At 46.9% G+C, this 25595-nt stretch overlaps 1 protein-coding gene across 2 annotated transcripts in view; it reads right to left on the reverse strand.

The window, feature by feature from the left end:
* Positions 1-23118, reverse strand: part of PHF24 (PHD finger protein 24) — a 219950-nt gene extending 196832 nt beyond the window's left edge. Inside the window, exon 1 of one of the 2 annotated variants that reach the window (XM_073553109.1) lies at positions 22771-23118. The gene's annotated coding sequence lies outside the window, so the exon portion shown is untranslated. The remainder of the gene's footprint in view (positions 1-22770) is intronic. The other variant, XM_073553111.1, reaches the window with a different exon arrangement.
* Between the last annotated feature and the right edge of the window lie 2477 nt (positions 23119-25595).

A 25595-nucleotide genomic window follows, 5' to 3' on the forward strand; every position in this document is an offset into this window, starting at 1 on the left:
ACCAAAGCAAGCCATTTTTCTGTCACCCTATGTGTCATCAGGGGAAGGTGGGACAAAATCCTTGGAAACCCATGCGTGGTTCATTTTAATGAAGGTTAGATCATCCACATTTTGGGTTGACAGACGGGTCCTTTTTTCTGTCAGGATTGATCCAGCTGCACTGAAGACTCTTTCCGATAGCACACTTGCAGCTGGGCAAGCGAGCTCCTGTAAGGCATATTGGGCCAATTCAGGCCAGGTGTCCAGTTTAGCGGCCCAATAGTCAAAGGGGAATGACCTGTGTGGGAGAACATCGATATGGGAGGAAAAGTAGTTTGTAACCATAGTTGACAACTGCTGTCTCCTGTCACTTTCCATCGATGCAGTATTACCAGTTGTGTGAGCGGTATTTGAAAAATCAGTCCACAACATTGTCATGAAACCCCTGTCTCCAACGCCACTTCTGCTGTGTGCACCACGAACACCTCTGCCAAGCTGCCCCCGGCCCGTATGGCTCGTGTGAGAACCATCACCGCTGCTGTGTGCTGGGAATGCCTCAAGCAACCGATTTACCAGAGTTGCTTGTTTATTAGCCAATATTAGGTCAAGGTTCTCCTGTGGCATGATGTTTTGTAATTTGCCTTTATAGCGTGGATCCAGGATGCTGGCCAACCAGTAGTCGAGTAGTCGTCATCGTTCATCATTTTGGCAATGCGGGGGTCCCTTTTTAGGATCCGCAAGGCATAATCTGACATGTGGGCCAATGTTCCCGGTGTCAATGATGCACTGCGAGTGCTGGGTGGAGGAGCACTTTCTGGCAAATCCACATCCCTCCAGTCACGCACAAACCCTGTACCAGACCTTGCCACGCCAACATTTTCACTTGCCCCACGAGATGCATCCTCCTCCCCTAAGTAATCATCCCCATCATCATCCTCCTCCTCCTCTTCTTCCTCCACCTCGTCCAGGAGAGGTCCCTGAGCAGACAATGGCTGAATGTCATCAAGGATTCCCTCCTCCTCTTCCTCCTCATCAACATTGTCTGCAGACGCCTGCTCCTTAAGGTGCGTCAAAGTTTGCATGAGCAGACGCATAAGTGGGATGCTCATGCTTAGGATGGCGTCGTCTGCGCTTACCAGCCGTGTGCATTCCTCAAAACACTGAAGGACTTTACAAAGGTCTTTCAGCTTCGACCACTGCACACCTGTCAACTCCATGTCTGCTCTCAAAGTGCCTGGCCGTGTATCCTCCCACAAATGCATTATGGCCTGCCTCTGCTCGCACAGCCGCTCCACCATGTGCAGGGTGGAGTTCCACCTTGTTGAAATGTCGATAATGAGGCGGTGGTTGGGAAGGTGGAGCAATCGCTGCAGCTTCTGCATACGAACGGAGTGTACAGGCGACCGGCGGATGTGCGCGCACAGTCTTCGCACCTTCTGGAGCAGGGCTGTTAACTTCTGATAATTTTTGAGGAAGCACTGCACCACCAGGTTCAAGGTGTGAGCCAAGCAAGGTATGTGGCTGAGTTTTGAAAGGGCTATGGCTGCCACAAAATTACGGCCGTTATCACTAACTACCTTGCCTGCCTCAAGATGTACACTGCCCAGCCATGACTCAGTTTGTCGCTTCAAGTACTCGGCCAGCACCTCGGCGGTGTGTCTGTCGCCCAAACACATCATCTGCAACACAGCCTGCTGACGCTTTCCACTAGCTGCTCGATAGGGGGACACATCGTGTGCAACAGTGGCAGCTGCAGATGGAGTGCTCGTACGACTGCGCTCTGTGGACGAGCTTTCGCTTCTGGAGGAGGAGGAGGGTCGAACGCCTACAGCCAACTGTTTCCTATACCGTGGGCTAGGCAGCACTGTCCCACCACTGCTGTCCCCTGTGGACCCTGCATCCACCACATTAACCCAGTGCGCAGTGATGGACACGTAACGGCCCTGGCCATGCCGACGACCATGCATCAGTTGTGAGGTGCACCTTTCCGCTCACTGACTGCTTGAGTGCATGGACAATGCGGTCTTTCACATGATGGTGGAGGGCTGGGATGGCTTTGCGAGAGAACAAGTGGCGACTGGGTAGGTCATAGCATGGTACTGCATAGGCCATGAGTTCGCGGAAAGCTGTGCTTTCCACCAACCGAAAGGGCATCATCTCAAACGAGATTAGTTTGGCAATGTGGGCGTTCAAACCCAGTGTACACGGATGAGAGACTGAGTACTTTCTTGACCTACTCATAGTGTCTGGGAGGGTGAGCTGGACTTGAGAGCTGCATATGGTGGAAGTAGCGGTGGACAGGGCGGACTGAGAGAGGGTTGATGATGGTGATGGAGTTGGTGTTCTTTCTGATGGCCTAGAATCAGTCTTTCGTTGATATAACAGTGGGATTCCCTGACTGCTGTGGTCTTTCAACGACACCTCAACATTTGCTGCTGTGCTAACCGGTGGGCTTACAGTGGGGGAAACAATGTAGCGTTGCTGACTACCTTCGTTGTGATCAGTTGCACATGTGGCACTTGAGGTTTGGTGTTGTGTCCACGCTTGCAAGTGCATGCTGGTTAAATGTCTAAGCATGCAACTGGTATAAAAATTTTTCAGATTTTTCCCTCGGCTAAAGGTCTTTGCGCACTTCTTACAGATAACCTTGGCCTGATCATGAGGATTTTGGTCAAAAAAGTGCCACACTGCACTCTTCCTACTTTGGCAGACATTTTGCGGCCTAGCACGCTGTGATCTTTTGACCCTCTGGACAAGCTGTCCAGCAACTCTTTTGATGTTTGGAACCTGTCTTTGGAGTGCTCCGGGCCTGCCAGATAACAGCTGTTGCGATGTCGATGTCTGCTGTGGATGCTCCTCATCTGAGCTATTGGAAGCAGCACCCTCTTCCCCCAATGGATGCCAATCTGGGTCAACAACTGGGTCATCCATCACCTCCTCTTCTATGTCATGTGCACCTTCCTCTGTGTCACCGTGTATGGTGGTATAGTGTGCGGGAAGGGGCACCTGAGTCTCATCAGGGTCAGAATCTGGCTCTGTACACTGCGAGGACAATGTAGTGCTCTGAGTGAATGTACCAGCAGAATCATCCATCAGCGGCTGTGCATCAGTGCACTCCATGTCAGATTCATCTTGGCCTGGGTAATTCACCATTTCACTTGATAATCCAGGCATGGTATGTGAAAACGGCTCCATGGAGTAATCAGTAGTATGGCCTGCGTCATCCTTCAATCTTGGTTGGGGTGAAGGACACAAGGAAAGGTGTGGTTCATGAACATGAGCCTCCAATGACGACTCAGTGCTTTTACTTTTTACAACTGAAGAAGAGGAGGCGATAGAGCTGGAGGCTGAGTCAGCAATGTAAGACAAAACTTTTTCCTGATGCTCTGGCTTTAAAAGCGGTTTGCCAACTCCTAGAAAACTAAGCATTCGAGGCCTTATGTAGCCAGACGATGACGCAGGGTCAGCACCTCCTGCATTCGGTCCTATTTTGCTCTTGCCACTACCATCAGATCCACCACCAACACCATCATTACCAGCTGCCAACCCCCGCCCAATTCCACGGCCTCTTCCACCAGCCTTCCTCATTTTTGGTAGAAATGTAGACAAAATCCAACAAACTATATAGTAATGTAAAACAAGGTACAAGGTGTCTATAGGACAGGGGAGATTTTGAATTTCTGCAGACACTTGTGGACACTGGACACTTTTGGATTGTGTGAGGCCCACTAATATCTGAGCGCTATGTCACAGGCTCGATGGCACAGCTGTGACCAAAGTGACTAGAGGATAAGGGAGATTTTGAATCTCTGCACACACTTTTGGACACTGGACACTTTTGGATTGTGTGAGGCCCACTGATATCTGAACGCTATGTCACAGGCTCGATGGCACAGCTGTGACCAAAGTGACTAGAGGATAAGGGAGATTTTGAATCTCTGCACACACTTTTGGACACTGGACACTTTTGGATTGTGTGAGGCCCACTGATATCTGAGCGCTATGTGACAGGCTCGATGGCACAGCTGTGACCAAAGTGACTAGAGGATAAGGGAGATTTTGAATCTCTGCACACACTTTTGGACACTGGACACTTTTGGATTGTGTGAGGCCCACTGATATCTGAGCGCTATGTCACAGGCTCGATGGCACAGCTGTGACCAAAGTGACTAGAGGATAAGGGAGATTTTGAATTTCTGCACACACTTTTGGACACTGGACACTTTTGGATTGTGTGAGGCCCACTGATATCTGAGCGCTATGTGACAGGCTCGATGGCACAGCTGTGACCAAAGTGACTAGAGGATAAGGGAGATTTTGAATCTCTGCACACACTTTTGGACACTGGACACTTTTGGATTGTGTGAGGCCCACTGATATCTGAGCGCTATGTGACAGGCTCGATGGCACAGCTGTGACCAAAGTGACTAGAGGATAAGGGAGATTTTGAATCTCTGCACACACTTTTGGACACTGGACACTTTTGGATTGTGTGAGGCCCACTGATATCTGAGCGCTATGTGACAGGCTCGATGGCACAGCTGTGACCAAAGTGACTAGAGGATAACGGAGATTTTGAATCTCTGCACACACTTTTGGACACTGGATGGACACTTTTGGATTGTGTGAGGCCCACTGATATCTGAGCGCTATGTGACAGGCTCGATGGCACAGCTGTGACCAAAGTGACTAAAGGATAAGGGAGATTTTGAATCTCTGCACACACTTTTGGACACTGGACACTTTTGGATTGTGTGAGGCCCACTGATATCTGAGCGCTATGTGACAGGCTCGATGGCACAGCTGTGACCAAAGTGACTAGAGGATAAGGGAGATTTTGAATCTCTGCACACACTTTTGGACACTGGATGGACACTTTTGGATTGTGTGAGGCCCACTGATATCTGAGCGCTATGTGACAGGCTCGATGGCACAGCTGTGACCAAAGTGACTAGAGGATAAGGGAGATTTTGAATCTCTGCACACACTTTTGGACACTGGATGGACACTTTTGGATTGTGTGAGGCCCACTGATATCTGAGCGCTATGTCACAGGCTCGATGGCACAGCTGTGACCAAAGTGACTAGAGGATAAGGGAGATTTTGAATCTCTGCAAACACTTTTGGACACTGGACACTTTTGGATTGTGTGAGGCCCACTGATATCTGAGCGCTATGTGACAGGCTCGATGGCACAGCTGTGACCAAAGTAACTAGAGGATAAGGGAGATTTTGAATCTCTGCACACACTTTTGGACACTGGATGGACACTTTTGGATTGTGTGAGGCCCACTGATATCTGAGCGCTATGTGACAGGCTCGATGGCACAGCTGTGACCAAAGTGACTAGAGGATAAGGGAGATTTTGAATCTCTGCACACACTTTTGGACACTGGACACTTTTGGATTGTGTGAGGCCCACTGATATCTGAGCGCTATGTGACAGGCTCGATGGCACAGCTGTGACCAAAGTGACTAGAGGATAAGGGAGATTTTGAATCTCTGCACACACTTTTGGACACTGGATGGACACTTTTGGATTGTGTGAGGCCCACTGATATCTGAGCGCTATGTGACAGGCTCGATGGCACAGCTGTGACCAAAGTGACTAGAGGTTAAGGGAGATTTTGAATCTCTGCACACACTTTTGGACACTGGACACTTTTGGATTGTGTGAGGCCCAATGAATATCTGAGCGCTATGTGACAGGCTCGATGGCACAGCTGTGACAAAAGTGACTAGAGGATAAGGGAGATTGGATTGCTTTTAAAAAAGCAGTTTGCGGAGCAGTGGGTAAACAGCAATGCAGGAATGTCAGGAAGCCTTAGAAGGCAGCCCAACAACCAACACCACTGATACACCACTATATAGCCTCCCCTTGCACTGCACACACAGTGACTGGTGTGTTGTGCAGGCCAAATCGCTAGCAGCAGAAGCAGTTTTTTTGTCTTTTTTCCTGCCTAACGCTCTCCCTACAGAATCAGCAGCAACCTCTCCCTATACTAAGATCGGCAGAAGTAAGATGGCGGTCGGCGTGCACGCCCTTTTATACCCCCTGTGACGCCCACCAAAGCAAGCCAATCACTTGCATGCCCTTCTGAAAGATGGTGGTGACCCGTGCCTATGTCATCACGTTGCCCACAGTGTCCGTGGATCCTGATTGGCTGAAAAAGAGCGCAAAACAAACTTTTGAAATGCGACTTTGGCGCGTAAGTTGCCGACCTCGTGGCCGACCTCATCCTAGGGTTGGGTTTCGTTTCATGAAACCCGACTTTGCCAAAAGTCGGCGACTTTTGAATTTTTTCGACCCGTTTCGCTCAACTCTAAAAACCATACATCATTTTCATGTCAGCCTCTGACAAATACGTCCAATAGGAAGCAAATCCGAAGTCTGAAAGCTCTAATCATGTCCTCATCACAAACTTCCTGGGACAAAAGTGTGACATGATTGTGGCACCCAGATAGTGATTCTAGTGGCGGTCAAGAGAACTCAAATCTCTCAGAGATTTTAGCCAAGGGCTCTTGACATATAACATGAATGCAATGAGCTGCAGCGTGCGGGATGGAAGGTTTTATTGCCTTAGACTATAAAATGGGTTGTCAAAACGCATCTGGCTGTACTGGAGATGGAGAAGATGGTCATGTTTGTCATTTACTTACACTTGACTGATCGCTTCTTCTATATGTGGAAGACTAAAGATAAAAGTCACATCAGATTCATTGAAAATAAGGTCAGATGGATCAATATTTGCCACATTGTGGGCCATAGAGAGGACGCGTACACCGTCATCCCCCTGCATGAAGATATAAATCAGCATAAAGATCACAACAGCCTCCTATGGAGAAGATGTTCCAAGATCACAACAGCCTCCTATGGAGAAGATGTTCCAAGATCACAACAGCCTCCTATGGAGAAGATGTTCCAAGATCACAACAGCCTCCTATGGAGAAGATGTTCCAAGATCACAACAGCCTCCTATGGAGAAGATGTTCCAAGATCACAACAGCCTCCTATGGAGAAGATGTTCCTTGAGATGGAGGAGAGATTTTGTTTAGCATGACCACTAACATGGGTGACTTTTTAATTCTGGCCCCCTCTGTTTAATGCATATCCAACTAAAAATAATTCCTTAGGGAGTATTTTATACCGTCCTCGTCATCTTTGCAAACTTCTGAATGCTATGTCAACACTAATCATCTACTGTACTTTGTGTCATATCTCCAAGAATGCAACAACTGACTAAACATCAGTGAAGCTTTTGAAATTAGAAGTCACAGAAAACTTTACCCAAAAATTCAATTTGCAACTAATCGATTCACAAGTACTTAAATTACTTTGAAAATACATATATAACACTCTGATGTCTCCTAGGACTGTACATAATCCCTTGCTAACTCTTTAATGCAAACACATGGTAATGCCACAGTGACTTCCAGATATTTGGCTATGGACAGTAATGGTTCTTCACTTTTGTGCCGTCATATACATTGTCTGTAGAATTTGTCCTTTGTGATATAGCTTTCTTTCCCCATCTCTACGGCTAAGATGTAATGTCCTCTCACTATCCAGATTCACCCCAAATTAGCTGCTGCATTCTCTGCATCGGCTTTTATACAGACTACGATAGTCCCTCCTGAATGGCTGTGCTATATACATTCAGATGTGTTATCTACAGGTCATTATGGGGAACCTCTCTCGGCTACAACTGTGGTTATATAAGCCTTCTCTGTAAGATGCAATCTTCTACAATATGTAAAATAAGGATGGTCATATTTGGTGATTTGCATAAATCAAACTAATTTATCCGCATTTAGCAAATTTCTAAAATGGTGGCAAATTCATTTAGCATCAAATATATTTTCTCATCTTGAAGACTGACTACTTCAATAATAATCACCTACTGCCATGCTAATGTTATTGGTTCCAAGCAAATTGATGAGCCTTATGTTTGTCCCTCCCTACCCTGATATGTAGACGCTTATTATATGGAGCTCTCCATCAATGACTATTGTAAAGTATTCTGTAATTTATATATTCCATTGTTAGAGGCTATAACTTATAGATCAGGTCTGTTAGGCGCTGGGATTCTCCCTCTGCACAGGAGGAATCCCAAGCCATGCCTCCTCCTGTGGGCTCCCATTCAGTCTCGGCCACAGCGGATCCTGCTCAGCAGAGACGTTGGTCTCAGTGTAATGCTCAGACCTGTGCTGTGTGATTGATTGCTTTAGCTGAAACTGGAGAGACAGCAGCAATCAACAGCAAACAGCAGCAAGCAGTCGTTCCTGAGACTAAGTCCGGGTTTCGCCCTACTGAGCATGCTCATGAGGTGGCAACCTCTCATTGGTGGTCGGTGGTCAGCTGCTCAGGTCCTCAAGCGAGCCCGGATTGGTCCACTAGCAAGGTCCTGGCAGACTGGGATCTATAAAAGGATCTCATAGCCGCATGGCTGTGCGCTAGTATAGACCATGTGGTGTTGTGATGTATGCACATATGATTGTCTCTGGTAACTGACTCATTATGAAACCCCTACCCTTGGTATGCATGAGTGGTTCAGCCCTGCCAGCTAGTGCCTAGGCTGATAGTGCAGGTAGGAGGCAGAGTCAGTGCTTAGCATCAGCGCCAAGTAGTGGCATCGCTTGTGCAACGACGTGCACATTGTGGGTCCAGTCAGACTCGAATCCCTGCATTCTAGGGGTTGAGCCTATTGACCTCATTCGTGCCGTATCAGCTGAGCCCTATGACATTTAACAGGGAACAGCGTTCTATTACTTAGTTGCTGCGGCTCTGTGAAGTAACAGAGTCCGCCGCTGTTCACACCGGGTGACATCTAACCCACTGGTTTTCAGCATTCAACCGCCATCTTGTTACACCATTGCTTAGCAGCAGGTTCCAACTCTACACAATGGACTCCGGGTTGTGAATGCACCTTATTATTATATTTCATTTGGTGCGTTCCCCAACCCTAACAAGATATAACGTTCTTGTGATGCTCTCAGGATTAAATATGGCTAAAAGCATTTTGCAGGGTCCAGTCCAGTGGCCAGGTAGATAATCTGGGGCCATCGGATGGTGGCTCTTGAAACATCTCTCAATTGATTGAAGACCTCTCTTGTTTTGATTAGCCGGCCTGGCATGGTGGCACATGAGCAGCACACCACAACGATGACTTCATGTCAGGCCAGCTAATGAGAAGAAGTGTCATGGAGATAGGAGGTTCTCAGGGCTCCCACCCAACATCCACAGATTACTGACATGGCTGCTTGAACGGTTCTGCGTATCAATTCATAGGATATCTCATAGATAAGTCAAATGTTAGCACATTTCTGCAGTTTTATCATGATGTTGGCCATAATTGATAAAATATTCAGCCTTGAACCTAGTTCAATGAACTTGGAGATACCAAAGGAACCCCATGATCTGATACATGTGGCACCAATAGATGGAAGGGTCAGATCCTAAAGAAAACATGGTAGAGGTAAAAAAAAAAATAATAAACTCGTGGAGATTGTATTTAGTGAAATCTGATAATATATTCATAACTACCGTATTAGAGTAGCAACAGAGGAGAAATTCCACGTGGCCGATAGGATCATCCAGGTGGACGACATGTGGTGGTTGCACTTCCATTTCCATTATCGGGCGAACAGAAGGGAGTTCAGTTAATGCAGGTCCTAGCCTAAGGAAATGTACTTTGCACTGAGACGTCTGCAAGGTCCTTACTTACTACTAAGCCTGGCTCTGTGCATCGTTTCCTCCAAACCCTGATGAAGATCTCAACCTCCCCGGAGCTTCTAAAGTTGGAATCAGACTTCTACTCAAAATGCCAAACTTATAACTTCAGGCGTAGAGCAGCTTTAATGCATCTCCTGAGGTCAGCGCTACAATCACCGACAACAATGATGCTTAGAAAAATCCCATTAAGACCATTTCGTGATGTCTGTGGTCTCCTAAATGCACAATGAAGCTTGGCCCTCACCGGCGCATATAACCAGAAATCAGGGATGTATTGTGGGGTCTGCTGCAGAAGACATGGGAGATCAGACAGCACTGACCAACCTGAGCTCAGTTCATCTTTGCTGAAAAACTTATTAAAGAGGTTGGCCAACTTTGGGGATATTTTTTCCCCTTAATGCGTATACGGCAAGCTAAAAGGCATTTATGGGTTTTATTAAAAATATTGCTTTGTTTTGCTTTTACAAGCTTTAGTTTCCCTGCACATTCAGCATTGATGTGGTCGGTGGTCTTTCATCAAGAGGAGCTCCGAAAAAGAGGGATAAAAGAGCTACAAACTCTCCTTTCAGACCTGAACTAGCTCAAATGCGGATCCTCAGTTAAAGGCCAGGATCACACTTGCAACTGCAATGCGAGAAACTCGCGCCTCAATACCCGGAACTGCAGCCGGCACTCGGGACCGGAGTGTGCGGCTCCATAGAAATACATGCAGCCGCACATTCCAGTCCCAAGTGCCGGCGGCAGTGCCGGGTATTGATTCGCAAGTTTCTCGCATTGCAGTTGCAAGTGTTACCCGATCAAAGAGAACCTGTCACATCATTTGATGTGACAGCTAAACTGTCCCCAGGGCGTTGTTAGTGGTGCAATGTGCATTATTAAAATGTTTTATATATAGTTACATGGTACTTGTTCGTTTAGGCATAGGGGGGTGCTTCACGGGTGTCGTCGCCCACTCAGTTTGATTGATTTCCCTGGATATGCCGACCTCACTGGAATTCCGCATTTGTGCAGTGTTGCGCTTGGAGTCGCGCTTCCGCAGTGTTGTCGAGCGGGCAGCCGCACATGCGCAGGGTGTAGTTGGCAGCCAGCAGTGCTTGTGTAGTGTTGAGCGGGTAGCCGTGCTTGGCGCAGGCGCTGCTCCCCAAATGACACTGTGCCAGTGTGGCTACCCGCCCGACACTAAACAAGCACCCCCGGCTGTCCACTGCGCAAGCACAACACTGCACAGTCATGGCTCCCCAATTGAGACTGTGCATGACACGCGGCTCCATGCTACACACTGCGCAAGCTCGGCTGCCCACTCGATACTACGCAAGCACCACACTGCGCGTGACACATGGCTCCACGCTACACACTGCGCAAGGCTAACTGCCTGCTCGACACTACTCAAGTGCGTCTCCAAGCACCACACTGCGCAAACGCAGGATTCCAGTGACGCCAGTGTGGCGCCCCTGAGGGTTCAGTTGCCACAGAGGTACTGCACCTCCTCCTGAGGTGTGGTGCCCCACCATCCAGGTAGGTTGGAGGCTCATGACCACGCTCCAATACTTGCATCCCACACAACACAGTAGTTCAGCAAAGCCACATTGCGGCTCCCTGCTTGGAGTGTAGCAGAGCACCTTTGGTGGCTCCCTGCTTGGAACACGAAATGTGCTGGGAGGCGGGTGGAGTTAGAATACATAAAAGAGTGGGAAGGGTTAGGAGTTGAGTTCAATTCAGAGGAGTGGGTGAGGAGAGACGATCCCTGGGAGAGGGATGGAGGAAGGAGGTGCTGCAGCAGATCTCAGTGACCTGGGTTTGCTGGCACGGGAAAGGAAAGAAGGAGAAAGACATTGAACAGAAACCTGATCTTCCATAAGAAGGAAAGACTAGTAGGGAGTGTAGGAGTAAAAGGGAACAGAGGACGTGGGTTAGAGGAAGAACACTGCCTAGAAGTTCTAAGCGCAAGGCCGGGGCCCAGTCCCCGAGGTTGTATGGACACTAATGGTCCTACAGCAGACACCGGAGGAGTAGTGGGCTGTAAATGCACTACTCCCATCTCAAACTTGGAGGCACAACAGCAACATTGATAGTGAGCCGGGACTCAAGAGTAAGGAGTCCCCGAAGCAGGCTACAGCTGTCTGCCGTACAAGTAGAGTTCTTGGGAATATCTGTCAGGAGGAACTCCAGTGTAACTCAGTACTAGGAGTACTTCACTTAAAGGCGCTATAACAGGAGATGTTCAGAAAGGCACATGTTGGCGGAGCGTTGGAAGGGAGCATTCCATCTGACCTTGAGGTTGACTGAGTCCCTGACCCGGAGGACACAGCACGGAGGCAGGCACCTGTGTGTACTACAGACTGTGAGTAAAGCTTTGGAACTACATGCCCTGGTGTCCTCCATTTATTCCTGCGCCAACACACCCAGCACCGCTACATCGGGGTCCCAGCTTCTACACCGCCTGTGCCTCTCCTCTACCCCTACATCTACACCGTCCTGGTACTACAGCTCCACCATCTTGGCTGCAACACACCACCAGTCCCAGAGGATCTGCATGCAGCGTCGGCTTAACATCTCACTTGCCGAACACCACAGGTGGCGTCACGTACTATTCATTCAATTAACCACATTCCACCATTCGATCTCCCCTATTACTTGGGTGCCCAGGGCCACGGACCGGGTCACTGCTGCTGCGACACATCCCGCTGACACTGGCCCGGTGCCGAGTTGCCCACAGCCCTGGGAGGGCGACCCATCAGCGCAATCAGGGAAATCAATCAAATTGAGTGGGCGGCGACACCTGTGACTGAGCAGAAAGTGACGCAGATCCTTATGGCTGAACGAGCAGGTATCATATAACTATATAAAGTGCTTTTCAGACATCATTGCAGCGCAGTTTTTAATGAAAAAAACATGTTAGTGATGCACACTGCACCACTAACAACGCACTGGGGACAGCTTAGATGCTTGAAATGACGCGTCAGGTTCCCTTTCACTCATTGTGCAGCCAGCAATAGACAGTGCATCACGGAGGCTGTAGAAAGGAAATGATGAAAAAATATAATGAAACCTAACTGCAAAAATAATTATTAAACTCAAATACATGAATTTAGGGTAGAAAAGAAAAAATGCCCCCAAAAGGTGGGCAATCCCTGAGACACCTAATACATATATAGAGCGTTTTTACCGTGTGCTTTCTACGGTGTTACATAGGACTGCACTTTAGTGTTAAACTTGTTAGGAGGGTCCCTTCATAGCAGTCATATCCCAAAGTCCTCCCCTGCAATAATTATATATACAGGATCTGGGAATGAACGCTTAGATTCCCAGCAGCGCTCCCTCCAGAGGAAAAGAAAATATGACAGGATCAATGCAAATGAATTAGCCACCTGAGTAATGCAGCAGGAGCGGACGGGTCCTCTGGAGCGAGGCCAAAAGATTGGGATCCTGAAAAAAGGACTCTCCTTTATCACCCCGATAATACGTCATATAAAAACAGTTTTTCTGCGTGGGACGACCCCTCTGATATTCCCGCCTGGGTTATTACGTTCAACCTTCTGTGTCATTTATGAGCCACTCATGACATTACCGCTCCACAGACAGAACATATTACAGCAGCGATGTCCCTACAGATAAAGGCGCCGTCGTCAATAATTCATGGAATCTCTGCTGCGTCTTCGTCACCTACAACACTCACCCCGTTGAGGTTTACCATTCACCTGCTGCCTGCATTTCTTCTGCCTCCTCCATCTGCAAAGGTTTTACGTTACCAGAATCTGGAGACTGAACGACGACAGAGCCGAAGACGTCATCAAAATGGCTGGGTTCACCATAAATATCTGAAACACCACATTCACAGCTCGTGGACCGACTGCTGCCAAATAACAAACTCAGCTCTGCTGCATCTGCTACGGCGTCATACAACCCCGAACACTATCCATAACTGCAACGATAAGTCAGGGTGATTTTCAGCGCTCCTGTCTTGGCCATTCACTAGAATACATAGTGTTATCTGTTTTTTATTTTTTCCCTAAATTCATGTATTTGGGGCTAAAAATCATTTTTGCAGCTTGGCTTTTATTAAAAAATGTTGCATCATTTGACTTTTACAGGCTGTTTCTTTGCAGAAACTGTCAGAACAAGTTCACTGAAGGGTTCACAGTTGACTCATTCTGCAGGCAGTATTTGACGGTTCAGCACGGAGGATAGAGGAACGCAAGTGGCGCAAAATTTTTATTGAAACTTAGTTGCAAAAATTATATTTAGAACCAAATCTGTACATTTAAGCAAAATAAATAAATAAATAACTGAATAAGTACAGTTGTGGCCAAAAGTATTGACACCCCTGCAATTCTGTCAGATAATACTCAGGTTCTTCCGGAAAATGATTGCAAACACAAATTCTTTGGTGGTATTATCTTCATTTAATTTGTCTTAAATGAAAAAACACAAAAAGAATTGTCCTAAAGCCAAATTGGATATAATTCCACACCTAACATAAAAAAGAGGGTGGACAAAAGTATTGGCACTGTTCGAAAAATCATGTGATGCTTCTCTAATTTGTGTAATTAACAGCACCTGTAACTTACCTGTGGCACCTAACAGGTGTTGGCAATAACTAAATCACGCTTGCAGCCAGTTGACATGGATTAAAGTTGACTCAACCTCTGTCCTGTGTCCTTGTGTGTACCAAATTGAGCATGGAGAAAAGAAAAAAGACCAAAGAACTGTCTGAGGACTTGAGAAACCAAATTGTGAGGAAGCATGAGCAATCTCAAGGCTACAAGTCCATCTCCAAAGACCTGAATGTTCCTGTGTCTACCGTGCGCAGTGTCATCAAGAAGTGTAAAGCCCATGGCACTGTGGCTAACCTCCCTAGATGTGGACTGAAAAGAAAAATTGACAAGAGATTTCAACGCAAGATTGTGCGGATGTTGGATAAAGAACCTCGACTAACATCCAAACAAGTTCAAGTTGCCCTGCAGTCCGAGGGTACCACAGTGTCAACCCGTACTATCCGTCGGTGTCTGAATGAAAAGGGACTGCATGGTAGGAGACCCAGGAAGACCCCACTTCTTACCCCAAGACATAAAAAAGCCAGGCTGGAGTTTGCCAAAACTTACCTGAAAAAGCCTAAAATGTTTTGAAAGAATGTTCTCTGGTCAGATGAGACAAAAGTAGAGCTTTTTGGGCAAAGGCATCAACATAGAGCTTACAGGAGAAAAAAAGAGGCATTCAAAGAAAAAAAACACGGTCCCTACAGTCAAACATGGCGGAGGTTCCCTGATGTTTTGGGGTTGCTTTGCTGCCTCTGGCACTGGACTGCTTGACCGTGTGCATGGCATTATGAAGTCATAAGACTACCAACAAATTTTGCAGCATAATGTAGGGCCCAGTGTAAGAAAGCTGGGTCTCCCTCAGAGGTCATGGGTTTTCCAGCAGGACAATGACCCAAAACACACTTCAAAAAGCACTAGAAAATGGTTTGAGAGAAAGCACTGGAGACTTCTAAGGTGGCCAGCAATGAGTCCAGACCTGAATCCCATAGAACACCTGTGGAGAGATCTAAAAATGGCAGTTTGGAGAAGGCACCCTTCAAATATCAGGGACCTGGAGCAGTTTGCCAAAGAAGAATGGTCTAAAATTCCAGCAGAGCATTGTAAGAAACTCATTGATGGTTACCGGAAGCGGTTGGTCGCAGTTATTTTGGCTAAAGGTTGTGCAACCAAGTATTAGGCTGAGGGTGCCAATACTTTTATCTGGCCCATTTTTGAGTTTTGTGTGAAATGATCAATGTTTTGCTTTTTGCTTCATTCTCTTTTGTGTTTTTTCATTTAAGACAAATTAAATGAAGTTAATAACAAAGAATTTGTGTTTGCAATCATTTTCAGGAAGAAACGGAGTATTATCTGACAGAATTGCAGGGGTGTCAATACTTTTGGCCACAACTGTAGATGTGTCCCTAAAGTTGGACAACTCCCATCCCAAGAAGCCACGAGACTGAGTCCAGTGCTGAGAAATGGCTTTTTCATCCTCAATGTTTGTAGATTTAGGTTCCCTGGACAAACTTATCCAAAAATCATCAGGTCTTATAGTTTTCTAAAATTGGAAATCTAAACGAGGAATATATGTGACCAGTGTGTAATGCGAGCGCTGATCCGCACACAGGCAGTTACTGCGAACGGGAAAATGCCAATACATTTCTGGAAGGATATTTACAAATAACAGTCGCCAGTGCAGAGATCATCGTCATCACCGGCCATTTGGAGCTCGTCCCCCTGACTCTGCCCAGGAAGATTTACACAAACTGCAGCTTCAGGGATCTATGGAAAAGAGCTCAGGACGCCCCCAAAGTCATCTCTGGATGGGCGACCTCTGAGCCCCGCACCAAACTCTGGGGGAGACTTCTCCCTTTCCTTCTGGTGTCCATCACATGTATAGATTTATAAAGTAAAGGATGTCGAAAATGAAATATCCAGGGACACTGCACAGAATATACAGGGAGACTGCACAGAATATACAGGGAACTGCACAGAATATACAGGGAACTGCACAGAATATACAGGGACACTGCACAGAATATACAGGGAACTGCACAGAATATCCAGGAACACTGCACAGAATATCCAGGAACACTGCACAGAATATACAGGGACACTGCACAGAATAAACAGGGAGACTGCACAGAATAAACAGGGAGACTGCACAGAATATACAGCGATACTGCACAGAATATACAGGGACACTGCACAGAATAAACAGGGAGACTGCACAGAATATCCAGGAACACTGCACAGAATATAGAGGGACACTTTACAGAATGTACAGGGATACTACACAGAATATACAGGGACACTGCACAGAATATACAGGGAGACTGCACAGAATATCCAGGAACACTGCACAGAATATACAGGAACACTGCACAGAATATCCAGGAACACTGCACAGAATATACAGGGACACTGCACAGAATAAACAGGGAGACTGCACAGAATATACAGGGAGACTGCACAGAATATCCAGGAACACTGCACAGAATATAGAGGGACACTTTACAGAATGTACAGGGATACTACACAGAATATACAGGGACACTGCACAGAATATACAGGGAGACTGCACAGAATATCCAGGAACACTGCACAGAATATCCAGGAACACTGCACAGAATATACAGGGACACTGCACAGAATAAACAGGGAGACTGCACAGAATATACAGCGATACTGCACAGAATATACAGGGACACTGCACAGAATAAACATGGAGACTGCACAGAATATCCAGGAACACTGCACAGAATATAGTGGGACACTTTACAGAATGTACAGGGATACTACACAGAATATACAGGGACACTGCACAGAATATACAGGGAGACTGCACTGAATATACAGCGACAGTGCACAGAGTATACAGGGACACTGCACAGAGTATACAGGGACACTCCACAGAATATACAGGGACACTGCACAGAATATACAGGGATACGGTACAGAATATACAGCGACACTGCACAGAATATACAGGGACACTGCACAGAATATACAGGGAACTGCACAGAATATACAGGGAACTGCACAGAATATACAGGGACACTGCACAGAATATACAGGGAACTGCACAGAATATCCAGGGAGACTGCACAGAATATACAGGAACACTGCACAGAATATCCAGGAACACTGCACAGAATATACAGGGACACTGCACAGAATAAACAGGGAGACTGCACAGAATATCCAGGGAGACTGCACAGAATATCCAGGAACACTGCACAGAATATCCAGGAACACTGCACAGAATATACAGGGACACTTCACAGAATAAACAGGGAGACTGCACAGAATATCCAGGAACACTGCACAGAATATAGAGGGACACTTTACAGAATGTACAGGGATACTACACAGAATATACAGGGACACTGCACAGAATATACAGGGAGACTGCACAGAATATCCAGGAACACTGCACAAAATATACAGGGACACTGCACAGAATATAGAGGGACACTGTACAGAATATACAGGGATACTACACAGAATATACAGGAACACTGCACAGAATATAGAGGGACACTTTACAGAATGTACAGGGATACTACACAGAATATACAGGGACACTGCACAGAATATACAGGGACACTGCACAGAATATACAGGGACACTGCACAGAATATCCAGGAACACTGCACAGAATATCCAGGGACACTGCACAGAATATCCAGGAACACTGCACAGAATATCCAGGGACACTGCACAGAATATAGAGGGACACTGTACAGAATATACAGGGATACTACACAGAATATACAGGAACACTGCACAGAATATAGAGGGACACTTTACAGAATGTACAGGGACACTACACAGAATATACAGGGACACTGCACAGAATATACAGGGACACTGCACAGAATATCCAGGGACACTGCACAGAATATCCAGGAACACTGCACAGAATATCCAGGGACACTGCACATAATATACAGGGACACTGCACAGAATATATAGGAACACTGCACAGAATATACAGGGACACTGCACAGAATATACAGGAACACTGCACAGAATATAGAGGGACACTGTACAGAATATCCAGGGAGACTGCACAGAATATACAGGAACACTGCACAGAATATAGAGGGACACTGCACAGAATATAGAGGGACACTGTACAGAATATACAGGGACACTACACAGAATATACAGGGACACTGCACATAATATAGAGGGACACTGTACAGAATATCCAGGAACACTGCACAGAATATAGAGGGACACTGTACAGAATATCCAGGGAGACTGCACAGAATATACAGGAACACTGCACAGAATATACAGGGACACTGCACAGAATATAGAGGGACACTGCACAGAATATACAGGGACACTGCACAGAATATACTGGGATACTGCACAGAGTATACAGCGATACTGCACAGAGTATACAGGGATTCTGCACAGAGTATACAGGAACACTGGACAGAATATCCAGGGACACTGCACAGAATATACAGGGACACTGCACAGAATATACAGGGAGACTGCACATAACATGCAGGAACACTGCACAGAATATACAGGGACACTGCACAGAATATAGAGGGACACTGTACAGAGTATACAGGGATACTGCACACAATATCCAGGGACACTGCACAGAATATCCAGGAACACTGCACTGAGTATACAGGGACACAGCACAGAATATAGAGGGGCACTGCACAGAATATCCAGGAGCACTGCACAGAATACACAGGAAGACTGCACAGAATATACAGGAACACTGCACAGAATATACAGGGACACTGCACAGAATATAGAGGGACACTGCACAGAATATACAGGGACACTGCACAGAATATAAAGGGAGACTGCACAGAATATACAGGAACACTGCACAGAATATACAGGGACACTGCACAGAATATACAGGGACACTGCACAGAGTATACAGGGATACTACACAGAATATCCAGTGACACTGCACAGAATATCCGGGGATACTGCACAGAATATCCAGGGACACTGCACTGAGTATACAGGGACACAACACAGAATATAGAGGGACACTGCACAGAGTATACAGAGACACTGCACAGAATATAAAGGGACACTGCACAAAATATACACAGATAGTGCACAGAATATACAGAGACACAGCACAGAATATTCAGGGACACTGCACAGAATATACAGCGATACTGCACAGAATATACAGGGACACTGCACAGAATATCCAGGGACACTGCACAGAATATACAGGGACACTGCACAGAATATACAGGAACACTGCACAGAATATCCAGGGACACTGCACTGAGTATACAGGGACACAGAATATAGAGGGACACTGCACAGAATATACAGGTATACTGCACATAATATACAGGGATAGTGCACAGAATATACAGGGACACTGCACAGAATATACAGCGATACTGCACAGAATATACAGGGACACTGCACAAAATATGCAGTGATACTGCACAGAAAATACAGGGATACTGCACAGAATATCCAGGAACACTGCACAGAATATACAGGGACACTGCACAGAATATACAGGAACACTGCACAGAATATACAGGAACACTGCACAGAATATCCAGGGACACTGCACAGAATATCCAGGGGCACTGCACAGAATATACAGGGACACTGCACTGAGTATACAGAGACACAGCACAGAATATAGAGGGACACTGCACAGGTGCTCTGTGGCCTCCCCTCTAACACTCTCGCACCCCTCCAATCTATTCTAAACTCCGCTGCCCGACTAATACACCTGTCCCCCCGCTATTCCCCAGCTTCTCCCCTCTGTCAATCCCTTCACTGGCTCCCCATTGCCCAGAGACTCCATTACAAAACCCTAACCATGACATACAAAGCCATCCACAACCTGTCTCCTCCATACATCTGTGACCTCGTCTCCCGGTACTTTCCTGCACGCAACCTCCGATCCTCACAAGATCTCCTTCTCTACTCCCCTCTTATCTCCTCTTCCCACAATCGCATACAAGATTTCTCTCGCGCATCATCCCTACTCTGGAACTCTCTACCACAACATATCAGACTCTCACCTACCATCGAAACCTTCAAAAAGAGCCTGAAGACCCACCTCTTCCGACAAGCCTATAACCTGCAGTAACCACCGATCGACCAAACCGCTGCACGACCAGCTCTACCCTCGCCTACTGTATTATCACCCATCCCTTGTAGATTGTGAGCTCTCGCGGGCAGGGTCCTCTCTCCTCCTGTACCAGTTATGACTTGTATTGTTTAAGATTATTGTACTTGTTTTTATGTATACTCCTCCTTACATGTAAAGCGCCATGGAATAAATGGCGCTATAACAATAAATAATAATAATAATAATAATAATAATAATATACAGGAACACTACACAGAATATCCAGGGACACTGCACTGAGTATACAGGGACACTGCACAGAATATGCAGGGATAGTGCACAGGAGATACAGGGACACTGCACAGAGTATACAGGGATACTGCACAGAATATACAGCGATACTGCACAGAATATACAGGGAACTGCACAGAATATACAGGGAACTGCACAGAATATACAGCGATACTGCACATAGTATACAGGGATACTGCACAGAATATAAAGGGAACTGCACAGAATATACAGGGACACTGTACAGAATATACAGGGATAGTGCACAGGAGATACAGGGACACTGCACAGAGTATACAGGGATACTGCACAGAATATGCAGGGATAGTGCACAGGAGATACAGGGACACTGCACAGAGTATACAGGGATACTGCACAGAATATACAGCGATACTGCACAGAATATACAGGGAACTGCACAGAATATACAGGGAACTGCACAGAATATACAGCGATACTGCACAGAGTATACAGGGATACTGCACAGAATATAAAGGGAACTGCACAGAATATACAGGGACACTGTACAGAATATACAGGGACACTGCACTGAGTATACAGGGACACTGCACAGAATATGCAGGGATAGTGCACAGGAGATACAGGGACACTGCACAGAGTATACAGGGATACTGCACAGAATATACAGCGATACTGCACAGAATATACAGGGAACTGCACAGAATATACAGGGAACTGCACAGAATATACAGCGATACTGCACATAGTATACAGGGATACTGCACAGAATATAAAGGGAACTGCACAGAATATACAGGGACACTGTACAGAATATACAGGGATAGTGCACAGGAGATACAGGGACACTGCACAGAGTATACAGGGATACTGCACAGAATATGCAGGGATAGTGCACAGGAGATACAGGGACACTGCACAGAGTATACAGGGATACTGCACAGAATATACAGCGATACTGCACAGAATATACAGGGAACTGCACAGAATATACAGGGAACTGCACAGAATATACAGCGATACTGCACAGAGTATACAGGGATACTGCACAGAATATAAAGGGAACTGCACAGAATATACAGGGACACTGTACAGAATATACAGCGATACTGCACAGAATATACAGGGACACTGCACAGAATATACAGGGACACTGCACAGAATATACAGGGATACTGCACAGAATATACAGGGACACTGCACAGAATATACAGGGACACTGCACAGAATATACAGGGACACTGTACAGAATATACAGCGATACTGCACAGAATATACAGCGATACTGCACAGAATATACAGGGACACTGCACAGAATATACAGGGATACTGCACAGAATATACAGGGATACTGCACAGAATATACAGGGACACTGCACAGAATATACAGGGACACTGCACAGAATATACAGGGAACTGCACAGAATATACAGGGACACTGCACAGAATATACAGCGATACTGCACAGAATATACAGGGATACTGCACAGAATATACAGGGACACTGCACAGAATATACAGGGACACTGCACAGAATATACAGGGAACTGCACAGAATATACAGGGACACTGCACAGAATATACAGCGATACTGCACAGAATATACAGCGATACTGCACAGAATATACAGGGACACTGCACAGAATATACAGGGATACTGCACAGAATATACAGTGATACTGCACAGAATATACAGCGATACTGCACAGAATATACAGGGACACTGCACAGAATATACAGCGATACTGCACAGAATATACAGCGATACTGCACAGAATATACAGGGACACTGCACAGAATATACAGGGATACTGCACAGAATATACAGTGATACTGCACAGAATATACAGGGAACTGCACAGAGTATACAGGGACACTGCACAGAGTATACAGGGACACTGCACAGAATATACAGCGATACTGCACAGAATATACAGGGAACTGCACAGAGTATACAGGGACACTGCACAGAGTATACAGGGACACTGCACAGAATATACAGGGACACTGCACAGAATATACAGGGACACTGCACAGAATATACAGGGATACGGTCCTAGCAGCAGCACTTGCATCAGGCAGACCCCCCTCTATGGAAACCTCAGTACATCGCACATACGGGTCCCTCAGCTGGAGTTGTGAGGATGAGGAGGGGTCGCAGCACTCACCTTGCTGAGTTCACTGAGGGACTCTGCAGATTTCACTTCATCCACAGCTCGCCTTTCTCAATGCCATTGGCTTGTCCTTCCTTGTGTCCTGCCAGGCTCCTCTACGCCATCCTCCTGCCTGTGTGGTCCTGCAGGATCTGGTGGCAGCAGCGGGCACGGGGAGGGGAGGGGGATGCAGCTGCTGCTGCCTGTCCACCACTGGTACCACCCTGTGCTGCGCCCTCTGGGGCTGCTCTGCCACCAGCAGCTGCCTTAATGCACTGAACCACCCTGGGCTCATGAACCCTTTACAGACCAGATCAGTTATAGAATCGAATTAATCTGGCTCATGCTATGAAGGGTTAAGCTGGTTGACGTTAGCTGGGAAGCACCAATAAGATCCCCCGTCTCCCACCTCTTCCAGTCATTGTCAGGACTCCGCCTATTCCTTGGCTCTCTTCTCTGTTTATCCCAGATGCTCTATTGGGGTCTCAGGCGCCCCCCACAATGCCTCCTCTAATAAGGACAAGTGCCGGCACTGCCTGCATGTATGCACAGTAATGAAGGGCACTGCCTGCATGTCTGTACAGTAATGAGGGGCACTGCCTGCATGTCTGCACAGTAATGAGGGGCACTGCCTGCATGTATGCACAGTAATGAGGGGCACTGCCTGCATGTCTGCACAGTAATGAGGGGCACTGCCTGCATGTATGCACAGTAATGAAGGGTACTGCCTGCATGTATGCACAGTAATGAAGGGCACTGCCTGCATATATGTACAGTAATGAAGGGCACTGCCTGCATGTATGCACAGTAATGAAGGGGACTGCCTGCATGTGTGTACAGTAATGAAGGGCACTGCCTGCATGTATGCACAGTAATGAAGGGCACTGCCTGCATGTGTGTACAGTAATGAAGGGCACTGCCTGCATGTATGCACAGTAATGAAGGGCACTGCCTGCATGTATGCACAGTAATGGAGGGTACTGCCTGCATATATGTACAGTAATGAAGGGCACTGCCTGCATGTGTGTACAGTAATGAAGGGCACTGCCTGCATGTATGCACAGTAATGAAGGGCACTGCCTGCATGTATGCACAGTAATGAAGGGCACTGCCTGCATGTATGCACAGTAATGAAGGGCACTGCCTGCATGTATGCACAGTAATGAAGGGTACTGCCTGCATGTATGTACAGTAATGAAGGGCACTGCCTGCATGTATGCACAGTAATGAAGGGCACTGCCTGCATGTATGCACAGTAATGAGGGGCACTGCCTGCATGTATGCACAGTAATGAGGGGCACTGCCTGCATGTATGTACAGTAATGAGGGGCACTGCCTGCATGTATGCACAGTAATGAAGGGCACTGCCTGCATGTATGCACAGTAATGAGGGGCACTGCCTGCATGTATGCACAGTAATGAAGGGCACTGCCTGCATGTATGCACAGTAATGAGGGGCACTGCCTGCATGTATGCACAGTAATGAAGGGCACTGCCTGCATATATGTACAGTAATGAAGGGCACTGCCTGCATGTATGCACAGTAATGAAGGGCACTGCCTGCATGTGTGTACAGTAATGAAGGGCACTGCCTGCATGTATGCACAGTAATGAAGGGCACTGCCTGCATGTGTGTACAGTAATGAAGGGCACTGCCTGCATGTATGCACAGTAATGAAGGGCACTGCCTGCATGTATGCACAGTAATGAGGGGCACTGCCTGCATGTATGCACAGTAATGAAGGGCACTGCCTGCATATATGTACAGTAATGAAGGGCACTGCCTGCATGTATGCACAGTAATGAAGGGCACTGCCTGCATGTGTGTACAGTAATGAAGGGCACTGCCTGCATGTATGCACAGTAATGAAGGGCACTGCCTGCATGTGTGTACAGTAATGAAGGGCACTGCCTGCATGTATGCACAGTAATGAAGGGCACTGCCTGCATGTATGCACAGTAATGAGGGGCACTGCCTGCATGTATGCACAGTAATGAAGGGCACTGCCTGCATATATGTACAGTAATGAAGGGCACTGCCTGCATGTATGCACAGTAATGAAGGGCACTGCCTGCATGTGTGTACAGTAATGAAGGGCACTGCCTGCATGTATGCACAGTAATGAAGGGCACTGCCTGCATGTGTGTACAGTAATGAAGGGCACTGCCTGCATGTATGCACAGTAATGAAGGGCACTGCCTGCATGTATGCACAGTAATGAAGGGCACTGCCTGCATGTGTGTACAGTAATGAAGGGCACTGCCTGCATGTATGCACAGTACTGGAGGGTACTGCCTGCATATATGTACAGTAATGAAGGGCACTGCCTGCATGTGTGTACAGTAATGAAGGGCACTGCCTGCATGTATGCACAGTAATGAAGAGCACTGCCTGCATGTATGCACAGTAATGAAGGGCACTGCCTGCATGTGTGTACAGTAATGAAGGGCACTGCCTGCATGTATGCACAGTAATGAAGGGCACTGCCTGCATGTATGCACAGTAATGAAGGGTACTGCCTGCATGTATGTACAGTAATGAAGGGCACTGCCTGCATGTCTGCACAGTAATGAGGGGCACTGCCTGCATGTATGCACAGTAATGAGGGGCACTGCCTGCATGTATGCACAGTAATGAGGGGCACTGCCTGCATGTCTGCACAGTAATGAGGGGCACTGCCTGCATGTATGCACAGTAATGAAGGGTACTGCCTGCATGTATGCACAGTAATGAAGGGCACTGCCTGCATATATGTACAGTAATGAAGGGCACTGCCTGCATGTATGCACAGTAATGAAGGGCACTGCCTGCATGTGTGTACAGTAATGAAGGGCACTGC

This window comes from Dendrobates tinctorius, unplaced genomic scaffold (assembly GCF_039654945.1).
Source record: "Dendrobates tinctorius isolate UK_male_01 unplaced genomic scaffold, ASM3965494v1 ptg000197l, whole genome shotgun sequence".
NCBI lineage: Eukaryota > Metazoa > Chordata > Amphibia > Anura > Dendrobatidae > Dendrobates > Dendrobates tinctorius.